Raw genomic sequence first — 13,486 nt, forward strand, 5'->3', positions numbered from 1 at the left:
CTTTCAGATTCCTGGAAATATTTTAATTTTGTCTTTCCTTGGATAAATAAGATAATGTAAGGGAACGGATTATGCTGTTTCTTGGTCTCCAGCTGCAGAAAGAGGCACTTGGCCACCTTTGCCAGACTGGCCTCAGAGTTTGTAGTCTTCTATGTTTTTCCTCCTGACTGTCAGTGTGGGTCTCACCTGGACCTGGGAGCTGTGTAGGTAGTTCCTGCAAGTCAGGGACCTTTACCTGGATTTTTGGGCTCATCTGACTTTTCTGTTCCAGACTAACCCTGATCACAGAGGAAGGCACAAGTCTTCCTCTGCACACCACTGTTCAGAAATAGAGCAAGCTTCTTTTGTCACCCCAGAAGAACCCCTCTGAAGACTCTGAGGTGAGGCAGGACTTCTCATTGCAGCTTGTTTTCCCTGCCCACAGCAGAGGTTGACTTGTCTCACAATGTTCCCCACAGCGGCCCCTGTTTCCCCCTGGAGATGCAGCCTGTAATGAGATCAAGATGGAAGGACAGTCTTTTAGCAACTCTTCAGCCTGCTCTAGCAATGGAGGAGGGCTGCCAGTGCATCTGTCAGTGGGATGAGATTGGGGTAGTCTTGCCTTCTAGCAATGATGGAGCTGGTCCTTCCAGACGAGTGTACTCCCGCTTGTGATGACACCAAAAAAGCCTTGGCTCCTTGCAGGCTGCTGGCACACACAGCTTGCTAGAGCACTGGCAAGTTTTTAAGGTTTTGTCAGATGGGAACAGTGGTGGAGAAAAGAAAAGTGAAACCAGATGTTTTTCCTTACGGTTGCTTCATGTACATATGAGGGGGGAGAAGAGAGGCCATAAAAATGTCATAACCCTTGATCCCCGAGGCTCAGCATTATACTGTGCAAAAGCCGGTGCTGTAAATCCACACCTCAGCAGCCGAGGGTCCCGACAGCACGAGACCGTTGCGATAGCTGAGGGAGAAGAGTCTTTGCATTCGTCAGCATAAACTGGAGGAAAAAGCCTTTGGGAAGTTAACGCCCATAGGCTACTTTTATGGAATGAGTTATTTTTTCAGATTTCTCTGGGGATGCATCAGTGCTGAGTCCTGAGGCTGACCGTCAGGCTTAGAAATTTGGGATGTGTTTGCACTGCAATCAATCTACCCTGCAGGCTGTGCGGAGGAAGCAGAGTTAACTTCCTCCTCCCCAGAACAGGTTCACCTGCCAGCACACCAGGGCAGCCCAGCACTGGGGTGAGGACTTGCTGCCAGGGCATTCACCTGACTTGACAGAAGGGGTTTGGCAGCCCTTGCTGCCCTGTGCTGCTGCAGCTACACATGTCCCTGCCACCTCAGACACCCAACCTGGGTACCACCAGGCAGCCAGCAGCCATGTAGAAGCAGTTCTAATCAGAGGATCCAGCTGGCAGCAGAGGAGAGGTGCTAGGAACAGTCTGACTCCAGTCATATCTTGTTTTGTATAGGAGAGGCTGCTTGTGGAAGTCAGAAAACAACTACAAGGAGTTCCAGGCAGCGCCCTTCCAGGGAAATGCGTGCTTGGGTGAACGCAGAGATGGAGGAGAGGAAAGTTGTGTACACACAGGCCTTGAGCCACACAAAGGTTTGAACAGAAAGCAGCCAGACCTTTTCTGCCTTGTACAACTAGGACTGTGATAACCAGATATGTTTTTCTTGATATTTCTTGATACTTGCATACTCAGTTTCTGTGTACATGTCAGCAAAGAGAAAAGGCTTTTTTGATTTGATGCAGACTGTATGGAGTCCTTCCATGAGCTGGGTTAGGAGGTGATTTCAGCCATCAGCCTGTATTCTGTATCTGAATTTCCCTGCAAGATCAAAAGTGACTAGGTTTAGTACTATTTTAGAGGAGTAAGCTGTGTTACTTCCCATACAATTCAGGTAGTTTGCATGCTGGGAGATGTATAGTTATAGTTCTAGTTCTACTTGTGCTAATGGGTGACCAGGAACAAAACCAGCATGAAAGGTAGAGAGTGCACAAAGGGGGCTGTGGGCTTGAACTTACAGGATTTCATTTTGGATCCTGGTTCAGCCTAAGACTTCTGTGGTTTCTGTGATTAAATCATTTAAACCATCTTTTGGAGCCTTCTGCCCTTTTGCAAAAGAAGTAATCAGCCCTTGGTAGTCTCTGTAGGGCCCTGAGATTGCATGCTGTCCAGGTATTATGACAACATGGTCCAATTGGTTAGAATAATTTTAAAAAATATTTTCATATGGGAGTTACTCATCCTGTAAAATAATTTCATGGAATGACTGCAGGTTTTTTTTTTTTTTTTTTACTTTGCAACATGTTTTACTAACAAAATGACTAAAAGTTTAATCTTTTGGGGATAGGAATTGCAGGCATTTTCCTTACTGCTTAATTTCTCTTCTCCATCACCGTACTAAGTGATGGAAAGTTGGAGTTATTTGCAAGCGGCCTGGCATTGCCATTGCATTATTTGTACTAAAGCTGGCATCCTGGCTATCCTGGTGCACTACAGAAAGAGATTAGTTTGTGGGCAACTGTGCTTACATCAACTTTGCATTGACTGGGATGTTCTCAGGCAGACAGAGTTCTTCTGGTCCTTCGTCACTGATCATCTTTTCTAGACCTCTTGTCTATCTCACACCTCTCTTCTGGACTCTTTCCAGTTGGTTGGTATTGAACTTTTGTCTCCAAAACCAGAGAGCAGTCCAGCTCCAGCCTAGATGGTCCTGGGTAGAAGGATTACTTCACTTGTCCAGAGGGTTTTTCTTCTGTTTATACATCCAGCACGTTGTTTGCCTTTTTTCCTAATGGTGTTGCACTGTTGACTGACATTCAGCATATGACCCTGATCCTCCTCTGCAGAATATGTACCATCCTGAATTTGGGAATTGATGTATTTCTTACAGCATTTAGTTCCTTGTGCTTGGGCCGCTCGACATGTTCTTTCTATCTCTGTGACCCTGTATTCAATTTTCCTTTGGTAAATGGAAAGAAACTGCTATTATTGACTCAGGCAATGTAAATCAATGTTTATTTGAGGGAGGCTTGGGTGATGGAGTTGTGGTGGACCAGAGCACTGGGAATCAGAGGCAGATATTATGGACAAAACTGAAATGTGATGGCTGATGTTACCATGCTCAGTTGTGAAAACGCTAGTTAGCTTTGTCAAGGGATGAGTGTTGCTGACTGGCTTTAAAAATAATTACAAAATATTGCCTGGTTGTAGAAATGAACATACAAACAGTTTTGCATCTCTCCTTGAGTTAGGGAGTTAGCAATAGCCAGAGGGTGAGGATTTCAGGTGCATACCTGTTATCTCCTGGCATTTTGCAAAATGACTGAAAACTTCAGCCAGTTTGCGAAATGACAGGTTTCACAACATGAGAACATAACCTATATGCCTTAATAAGCTACTGTAACTGAAAGAGAGCAGTAACTCAGCAGCACCTTTCAGCGTTCAGTGAGAGATGAAGTTAGTCTGAGAAGACAGGAGTCCACTCCCTCCATCAGATATTCTCCCTCCCCTGTTGCAGCTAAGAACTTTGGATCCATTGAAAAGGACAGAATGGCCTTTAGACTTCTGTTAACCTGGAAACTCCCTTAGTACTGAATTTTTTTTCTCTTGTCAGAAACTCCTCCCCTTGCACCCAGCTGCTTCTCCCTGCTCTTTTTGCTTTAGTTCAGCACAGCAGAACTTCTGCAGGATTAAAAGCCACTCCGTCTGCTATGCAAGTGTTGGGAGAGGAGAGTGATTGCTGGGCAACTGATGAGCTGGGGTGAAACAGTGTTGGGAAACAGAGCACAATGTTCTTTTCTTTTTATGGAAAGTGATATATTATTATAGACCACAGTAATCCAAGGTTTGCTCTTAGCTACTTCACGATTAGCAAACAGGCCCCACTTGTGCTGTACCAACCATTTGTGGAGCTGTGGAAGGTACGAGGATGTCAATTGATCTTGATTTGTGCTGTAGGATTGCTTCATACAAAAGGAAATTTATCATTTGGTTTGGTTTCAGGGTACAGAGATGGATATCATGCTATCTTTCCAGGGAAAGCACAGGCCTCCACTGTGCCAGACAAGTCACTGGTCCTTGCTGGATCTTCCCTGGCAAATTCCCTCTCTTCTTGGGAGCCTTTACTCGGTCTAAAAGCTGGAGCAATCAGCATACAGTACAAAATGTTTTGCAAACTTTTCCCAGTCTGTCCCTGTGTCACACCCATTTGAGGGAAAAAATAAAATAAGGCTTTTCCTCAGCCATAGAAATGGTTGGAATTATTATTTGCATGGCAACTCAAACTTTGTGAGATGCAGGGTAAACACAGAAACAGGTGAAGCCCTGGGTCTGCATCAGAGACCACAAAGACTGTGTAGATAAAAAAAAAATCAAAAAGCTGATAAAAGTGTAGGCAAGCACACCCTCAGAAAACAGATGTGTTGTCTTTTAAAATTTCTTCTACCACCATCCCAAATCAGAGAAAAATGAATTTAACTTCCAAACTGCAAGGCTCAGAGAAATAAATAAGTAGCAAACTACAAAAGTGTTATTCTTCTTACAGGCTTCTTATGCAAGGCGAGGTTTGTGCTGAAGAATGAAGCTTTCATGTCTGAGGTGTGGTGAAAAAATATGGAATAATGTGACTTGTGACAAAATCATGAGACCTGCCGAACTGTTTCTCAGATCAGTGCCCAAGTGTACCTATCACTCCTTCTTTATCCAGCATACCAGCCCCTGTTACATGGAGCCAGGCTCCCAAGGGACCAGGCTGCTCTGAAACTGTTGCAAGGCAACACATGATCTAGTCAATGCAGGTCAAAGCAGGGAAGAGGGAGCAGCATAGCCTTCAGCAAAAATCAGTTTAGGGACCTGGAGAACTGGCTGTCTGTGAGATGGGGCTGAAGGGCTCGCTGCTGTACCCCTGCTGTGCTTGCTCTCTGCCTGCCCCTGCTTGGCTGCAGCCGACTCAAGTATGCCAGAAACACTGATTGTAATGTGGAGATCCCTGTGCGCGAGCCAGAGGAGAAAATAGCTGGGCAGATGGTGCTATATTAAGGGGAGAGCATCTCAGAATTGTCTGCTGGGATTCTCCAGGGGCAAGGGTCCGTCTTGGCCTGACTTGCTCTCTGCCTTCCCTGGCACCTCCTCCTCTTCTGCCCCTTATCTCCTTTATAGGTCCTTCCTCTCTGAGGAAGATGTGGGATGATGCGTGGCCCAAGGGGTGCTACCTCCAGCCTGGAATTTGGGGGAAGATGAAACCTGGGCGTATAAAGCTTGTGCCCTATCTTTGTTCAAGCAAGCTGGAGGTCCCTCTGTTCCCACGCTCTGGTCCAGCTCTGTGCTCTGCCACAAGTCCCAGGGCAGGACCCAAGTGGCAGCTTTTCACAGGGATGGGCTGGCATGGGCAAGGGAGGGCCTCCTAATCTTCCCTGTCAGCAATCAGCTTTCTTCTCTTCAGACTCCATGGGGGAAGGACTTGCCGCAGCATGTCATTCTTCTTCCTCTCCCAGTCTCAGCTCACCTCCTTCCCCCCCTTCCTTTCCCCCATTCCCCCCCTTCTTCACCAGCCAAGTACCAGCCCCGCTCCTCATCCCTGCCAGTAGTCTCTGCCTCCCTCCTAGCTCTCCCCTCCGGTTCCCAGTTAAGCTTCACCGAGCAGGGCAGTAGGAAGAGCCGATAGAGGAGGACAGTGACAAGACACAGCTGCTGCCTGCGTTCAGCAGCAATGAGAGTGGCCCCTAGTGCCCAGCAGCAGAGCGGGTTGGGCATGGATGGCCGCCACAGGGCAGGACGGGGGGAACCAGAGTCGCCTCTGGAGGTCAGCGCCTACTCCCCGGGGTAACCTTCTGTAAACAAAGCATCTGCACCTTCCGCAAACATACATCTAGCACGGAAAACAAACAGGAGAAGTGAAACACATGGGTTGATGATTCAGTTGAAGAGCCTGAAGATTTGTGGCTTTTCACTTTACCCTTAAATGTTTTTGGTGGCACTAAGACCATTCCCTGGTGCAGGGAGGTCTCCAGGAATCTGGCCAGAAGTTCCCTTGCCCCATCTCCTTCCCAGCACCACTTCAGAACAGAGTATATGTGTTGCATGACTTTTCCAGCCCTTTGAAACATCCTCATGGGTAGTATAAAGACATTAGCTGAATGCACATGGAACGGTCATCCTCCTTTATCAGTGCAAGCATCTGGTGTTTGGGGGGCTCAGAAAGGAACGGAGCTGTGTGGTCAGATGTGATATGAGCTCCAGTGTGATGTATCTGGGCTGTGACTGGGATCCCTAGCTGGTCACCACAGAAGACTGGAGTGCACAAAAGCCCTGGAGTTGCTCTAAGTAATGGATTTTCAGAATCCTGCACATACAGAGAAAAAACTGTAGTTTTCTACAGTTTCCAATCGGAGTGTGGAAAGATTAAAGATGGAAATACTGGGATAGTCATGGGTGTTAAAAGGGATGTTGGGAGATAAAGAAGCACAGCAGCCGCGTGGGAACAGTAAAGCAGTCAATCAGAGATGCTGCAAAAGACTTGTGGGACGCTGGTCACAGTTTCCTCTTTATAGCACGCATTTTACTCAGTTTGCTCTTCTGTTGTAAAGATAGTTTTACTGCCTGTGAATGGTTTTCATGACAGTCCTTTTCCACACAGCCCTTTCACAATCTTTTTCTCCGTATTAAACTTGATAGGTTTTCTAAGTGTAAGATTGTCACAGAAAAAGAGTTTTGTTTTTTTCCGTCTCCTGAATATTAAAAAGTCTTGTCCACAGTACTGCTCTCAAATATTTTTTCTAGTTATTAAAATATGATGCTCCTGGGTTTATATCATGTGCTTCTTCATATCACTGTTACCCAGTGGTATTTCACCCCAGCGTATCGTGGTCCTCTCAGAACTTAGTTTGTTATTCAAGATGACTCTGCATCCAAAAGGAAAGAGGCGGTGAGGTCCTGGGCTGCCTGATGAAAAGCGCCAGTGCTCAAGAGAGGGAAATACTAATTCTGTTGTAGAAAGCAATGTGACATGCCATTTGTACAATGCGGGGCAGTTATGGTCATTCATGTTCAAAAAGATTGATTCATGCTGGAACAGGTGCAAAGAAAGGCAATGGGAGGATTAGGGTGTTGGAGAGCTGAGGTTATAAAAGTAAGACTAAAAGAGCTTGGCTTATTTAGACCCGTACCACGAAGGCTGAGAGAGGGATATGATCGGTCTCTATAAATACATCCTGGAGGTTAATGCTAAGGAGGAAGAGAAGCTATTTCAGTTAAAGGACAATGCTGACACAAAAGCAAATGGCCATCATAAACCTGGCATGCAGAAAGCGAGATGGGGAGTTAGGTCAATGTCAGGCATTGCTGCTGGCAGGCTGAGGGCAGGGGGCTCGGGTAGCCCATGGGAAGGCTGTGTGGCTGTCACTGCCTGTGCACGCAGGCTTGGCACAGCAGCCATGGGCTTGCCAAGGCCCACAGGAGACATCTGCCCAAGCCTGTTTGATGGTGTGCTGGAGAGGTGGCCCAGCAGATCCAGAGCTCCCACCCACTCAGACCCTGAGGGTGGCACCAGCTCTGATGTCCTTGCCTGGCTGCTCAGGGCTCCCTCATGGCCTGGGATCCCATGTCAGCCCTCAAGGCTATAACAGCCCGTGCCCAAACCACGTGGCAGCAGGGCCGGTCTCAGCTCTCCACAGCCCTGCCCTACCTGCCCTACAGGAGATGCCTAGGGCTGGCACTGCCATCCAGGGGACAGGCCTCCACCAGCCACGTTGGTCCCACTGCCAGAGGTGTTAGCAGTGCAGGGCTGTCCTGATTTCCATGCAAGGCTTTCACCAGACCGTACGTTGCAGCGGCCATAGTAGCCTCAGTTTGCCTTTCTGGGGAGAAAGAAAGTGCCATTGAGATGGAGCACCCATTTTGTTTCATGGTCAGGGGAGAAGTTTCCCCTGTCAGAGCTGGAGTAGTCTTGGGGTATGGAAGGAGGCAGTTGCTCCATCCTGTTGCTGGCTTTGGAGCCAGGACCGGGAGTGCAGTTTGCTCCCCAGGGCAGAGCTGCAGCAGCACAGGGTGTCCCCAGGAGCCTGCAGACATTTTGTTCCTGGCACAGTGCGTGGTTGGCTGCTGGAGTTAGCCCATGGCTGAGAAGCTCTCTGGGTGTGTCTCTCACTTGAAATCACTCACATCATGTTGTGCTTCAAATCTCTGACTTGGGCTTAAGCTTTCACTGCCTCAGTGTTGGCAACGCAAGATGAGTGAGCTGCTCTCAGTGATGGGAGCTGAGTCGCTGCTAGCTTGCCAATCCAGTTTTATTTCCACCGCACGATGTACAGCTTGATGAAAGGCTTTACCTTTGGATCAGTGGGATGGAGAGGACCTGACAGTGAAACTATGACTCTTGCCCAAGTGTGCTCAGCCAGGGCAGGAGCCCTGCCTCTCCTCCCCAAGGTGCTGCTGCTGCTTGCTCTTGAAGTGCTCTGCTGGTACAGTGCTCTGAGCACACCCCACCTTCAGTGGCCAGGCCATTCATCTGAGGACCAGGTGGCATAAACAATCAAGACCATACCTACCTGGCAGGTTCAGCTTTTATTGCTGCTTGCAAAACAAAATAATGTTGCTGTCACAAGTATCCCAGCTCACATGTTTCGGGGCTTTCCCCCTCCTCCCCCTTTCTATTTTCATTGCTGGAGGCTGAGGGCAGCCCATGGGATGAATATTTCACTCCAGACTTCCATTCAGCTGTTAAGTCAGGATGTTTGCCAGAAATGTAATTCTTTCTTATATTTCCAGGATAATAGCTGGGTAGGATGGCAGATGGCTCATTCAGGATGAGACATTACATTTTATTCCTGGCATAGGATGGCATGTGGCTGTCCTGCCTGTGGATAGGTACTTGGCTAATGGTGCTTCTTTAAGGAGATTTTTTTGTTTTCTTTTGTTTTGTTCTGGATGGCCTTTTTTTTTTTTTTTTTTTTTTTTTTTTTTTTTTTTGTTATATACCTCTTCTCTTATTTCGCCCAGTGAATTCTGCTGGCTGGGACATCATGTATCAGAAAGAGATCCATCAATGCATGTGTTAGATACCTGCTGCCCTCTAATGGCTGTCTTTCTCTGAGCCTTGGGATAGCACGGGGTTTTTTGCACTCGGTGAAGGAAATATGCTTAGCTCAGAGCTTTTTCCAGTGTTTTCATAGCATGGGACAAATCTGTGGAGAGAAAGTGTGGAGAGATCTCTTCATTACTCTTCGTGGTATAATATGCTTCTTCCCTGCACTCGGTGCAAACTCCATCTTTTGCTCCTTGCTTCTGCCACATTCCATACTGCTTTCATTCCTGTTATGGAAGTGCTTGCATTTCCTAACAACTTTAGATGGGATTTAGGGGGTGGACAAAAAATAGCAACAGCGTAGCCCTTGAACTCCATCACCTTTCTGCAGACCACAGGAGACCTGGTCAGAGAGACACTGCTCTGGGCTTGCCAAACACTTGGAGGGAGTTCAGACAGCTCTATTTGTGAAACGCTTTACTGTGGTAACGAAGACACATAGTGACAACTTCTGTTAGTTCACTACCAGACATATAATAATGTCTGCTCTGTTCTGAGAAAATTATCGGTGCCCTGCCTGCCTTGTTGACTTAGAGGGATTACATTACTTGGGAAGTGGGACCATGCAGTTCCCTGCTGAATGGCTTGTTGCGGCTTATCAGCGGGCAAGGTACAGCATGTTGTTCCCTCGGGAGCATTTCCTGAACCGGCAGGGGCTCCCTGAAAAGCCTGGTGCTCATCGAGTGTTATGGAGTTCTTCTGGTTTTCTCCCCAAAACCAAAATCTTTAAGACTGACTGGAGGTACACTGTTGTATTGGAGCAGCACAAAGGAAGCAGTAAAATATCTGGAAGGAATTTTGCAGATGAGTTAATGATCAGTGGAGTATGAAGAATGGTACTGACACAGCCTGCATCTCTTTGCCAAAGAATCTAGCATCCTACTGAGGACTGGAGTCCATAAGCAGCTGGGGAGAACGAAAGATGAATTGCAGTTAAGCAGACAAACAAGTACTCTGAAAACATTCGGAGGAAAGTTCCAGGGGCTGGGGCCTGACTTTGTTCACAGCTTTCTCTCTCTTTTGGCTTAACTACTTTGCTAATTTTGATAACAATCTCAATGAGAGCACAGGATCACAACCATTGTTCCATCACAGTTACCCAGTCTCAGTGAAAATTTAATGAGATCAACAAGGCTGCAGTCTTTGATGTTCTCTCTTGTACTCAGCCTGGAAAGAACAGTTTTAGTGCTCTATTTATAAAATATATTTTAAATCTGGGTTTGTACATTTTGGAAGGTGGGGGTGAAAGCCTGGCTTCATTCAAATCAGTGGGAGTTTTGCCATGATTTACATGGGCCAGAATTTCATCCTTGTTTATATAGTTTTGCAGCCAGGCTGAAGAACTATTAGGAAACCTGGGCCAGAAAAAAAATCTTGAATCTTAACACTGCTGCAAACAGTTGGGGTAAAAATGCTGGGAAAGTCCCAAGGAAATTGAACTGGCATAGAAGTCATGTTTAGCTGGCCGTGGTTTAGATGCCTTTTTTGTGCTCTCCATCTCTCCTCTGTCGCTCTCCAAACTGCAAATGATGTGCTGCAGACCAACCTGATCTGCAGAGAGCTGCAATTCTGACATGTAGCCATCTGCAATGCCTTCATGGGCAGGGGAATGCTGGGTAGCTTTTTAAGATCAGATAATAGGCGGGTGCAAGACAACCAGAAGTCTGAACATACTTAGTAAGCAATGTTCCTGACTAATGTAGGCAGCAGTCTGTTTAATAGCAATCCACACTTGGTAGCCAAAGTGCTATGGGATGTGCTTGGATCAGGTTTGGGCATGTACCAAATTAAAAAACTGCTCTGTTAGACGGGTTGCTTTTTCTAAGCTGCCATTATAGGTCAGTGCAACACACCCAACTAGGAGCCATGTGTTAAAAGGATTTCTAGGTCACATCTCTGTTGCTGAGCATTTGCACCCCTGGGGTTTTCAGGTGGTCTTTTTATATCTAGTAGCACTCAGCAGCTTCTAAATTCCTCAGTCTGTGCAGCAAAGAACATGTGCAGCTGTTCATTTCATTTGATAAATCCTACACCTCATACTCCAGAATCACAGTGAACATACTTAAAATTTCTATTTTGGGTAGAACAGTGAAACTAATAAGTTGCAGTGTAGTTTTTACCTCAGAAGTTGCACTGATTTTAAAAATGGCGACATCTGTGCAGCTTCTTCTGCTAAAACACTGGGATGCAAGGTGCTGTACAAACTAGCTTGAACATCCACACTTGTCTGCAACACTCTAAAGTGGTTGTATGATTTTGAACTCATTTAGTTTAATATTGTACCACCCAAGCATAGCACCTTATGTAGGGAAATTTTCACAGGTACTACCAAGGCCTAATATGGATTGTTAAAACAGTCAACCCTTAAGGTAGAACTCTGAGCTAAAAATAAGTTGCTTAGTCCAAGTGTCCACATAAGGTTGTGCTATGCTCCATAGCTTATCTGGTCACAGTGACTTCAGAGGAACTACATTGAAGAATGCAAGAAAAAAATTTGGTCCCAGGCTCTGATCTCAGATTCTCCTGTAGGCCACAGAAGCACGTAAAGCAACATTGTCCCTTCTTTCTACAAAATTTCCTCTGAAGAATGAGGATCCAGTCAAGTACAGACTAATCTTGGACCCAAGTATGATGGCTGAAGAGTTGTTGGACTGGATCCTATAGGCCTTGTTTAAAACAAAACAAAACAAAACCAAAACCAAAACAAAACAGATAAACAGTCCTGCTGACACCGGTTGGATTTTTGGCTGAAGGAGATCTACTAGGTTTGACACTTCACGGATGAAAAGTGAAATCGTTGGAGTGACTTTCCTGTTTTCTTCAAAGAAACATGCCATCACTCTCACCAAAAGCAACACTCCATATAGAACCAGTTTGACTTCCTCTTCTAGGCAGAACTCACCAGAGAGGATTTTGTTGAACCTCACTGGTATGCTGGTGGCTGCAATGAGCTGGATATAAACAGAGCAAAGGGACAGCCCATAGGCCTTCCCTCTCCCCTACCAGTGGAAAAGGGGTGGATGAGATTTTCCTGCTGTTGTTCAGCTGCTGGTTAACAGAAGAAGCTGTTCTCTATTTGGGCTTGCAATGGTTGAGCAGCCCCATCTGCAGCTGTATCGTGTTACACACTGTTATGCAACCCCATCCTCTCTTACTAACAATGACAGAAGCAACCTAAATCATGAAACATAAAGACTATAATTAAAGAGGAGAAAGTGCTTATTTGGCATTCGGGTACCCACAGCCAATTCAGATTAGCTGAACTAGCAAATCACTTGGCACAAGCCTAATGGGGATAACATTTGCACTGGACTACATGATGGTAGTTTTACCCCACTGTTGACCAAGATAGTAATGTAACCTGACTGATGCCACTATGACTTGAGCAGTTCTCTGTCTTCTTAACAGACAGGGACATTAACACCACAAATGAAGGAGCCTTTGCAGTCAAAGGCTTTGCCTCAAGTTCTGAAACCATTAGCATCCAGGGGAACTTTGGTGTAGGATGATGCTTCAGGTCTGTTTCTTGTGACTGGAAGTCTGCAGGTGTACAAATCTGAGCAGTATCTGCTCAGACTATGCCCTACATTTCCCTGCTGGGCTTATCCTCTTCATTTTGGTTATGGGGTTTATGCATTCATGCAACTTGCTGCTGCAGTTTGCTGTGAAAAGTGGAAGCTCCCAGCAAGGAACTCTGAATTTAAAGGGAGTGTGCAACTGTGCAAAACCTCTGAAAGTTTTGGAAAGTGTTTCTGAACTGTCTGCTCTGTCCCTCCCTCCCTCCTTCCCTCCCACATCTTACAGAAAAAAGACTCACAGTTTTTAAGATCTGATATTTCTTTCAGATTTTTCTTGCTTGAGGTCTTCCTTGGGGAACCCAGATTAGTAGCTTATGCAGGCATTAATGGATGGAGTAGCAGCTGTTGAATGTTAAACAAAGAGAGATTTTTATCCAACTGATTGCTAGATAGTTGAGTTAAATAAGAATTAATTAAGAATAAAGGTCCTGCTTCCCTTTTAGCTTGCAGCTTTTATGCTGGTGAACATCTCCAAGGAACTCTGTGGAGTTTTCTGATTTGTACCACAGTCATCAGGACTCAAAAGTTCGAAACAAACTGAAAAAAAAGATGGATGGTTTTATATTGCTGACTTGGGGACTATGAAACTATATACCTGCTGGACCTTCAGTTGACCTTGGAGATATCTAGTGGGGGGAGGAAAAGAGCTTAAGTTCAAAATGTAAAATATGGGGAAGGTGAATCAGCACAATTTTGATGCTAGTGGCTCCATCCACCAGTTTTAATGATACATCTTCCCCTTTTTCCTGCTATAATCATATCTGCACATAGTTAGGAATATTTTACACATCACTGAATGCCAGAAAGGGTGCCAGTTACACTGTCCCAGT

The sequence above is a fragment of the Manacus candei genome, unplaced genomic scaffold (assembly GCF_025592945.1).
Source record: "Manacus candei isolate 608988 ecotype Guabito, Panama unplaced genomic scaffold, ASM2559294v1 h1tg000049l, whole genome shotgun sequence".
Classification (NCBI taxonomy): domain Eukaryota; kingdom Metazoa; phylum Chordata; class Aves; order Passeriformes; family Pipridae; genus Manacus; species Manacus candei.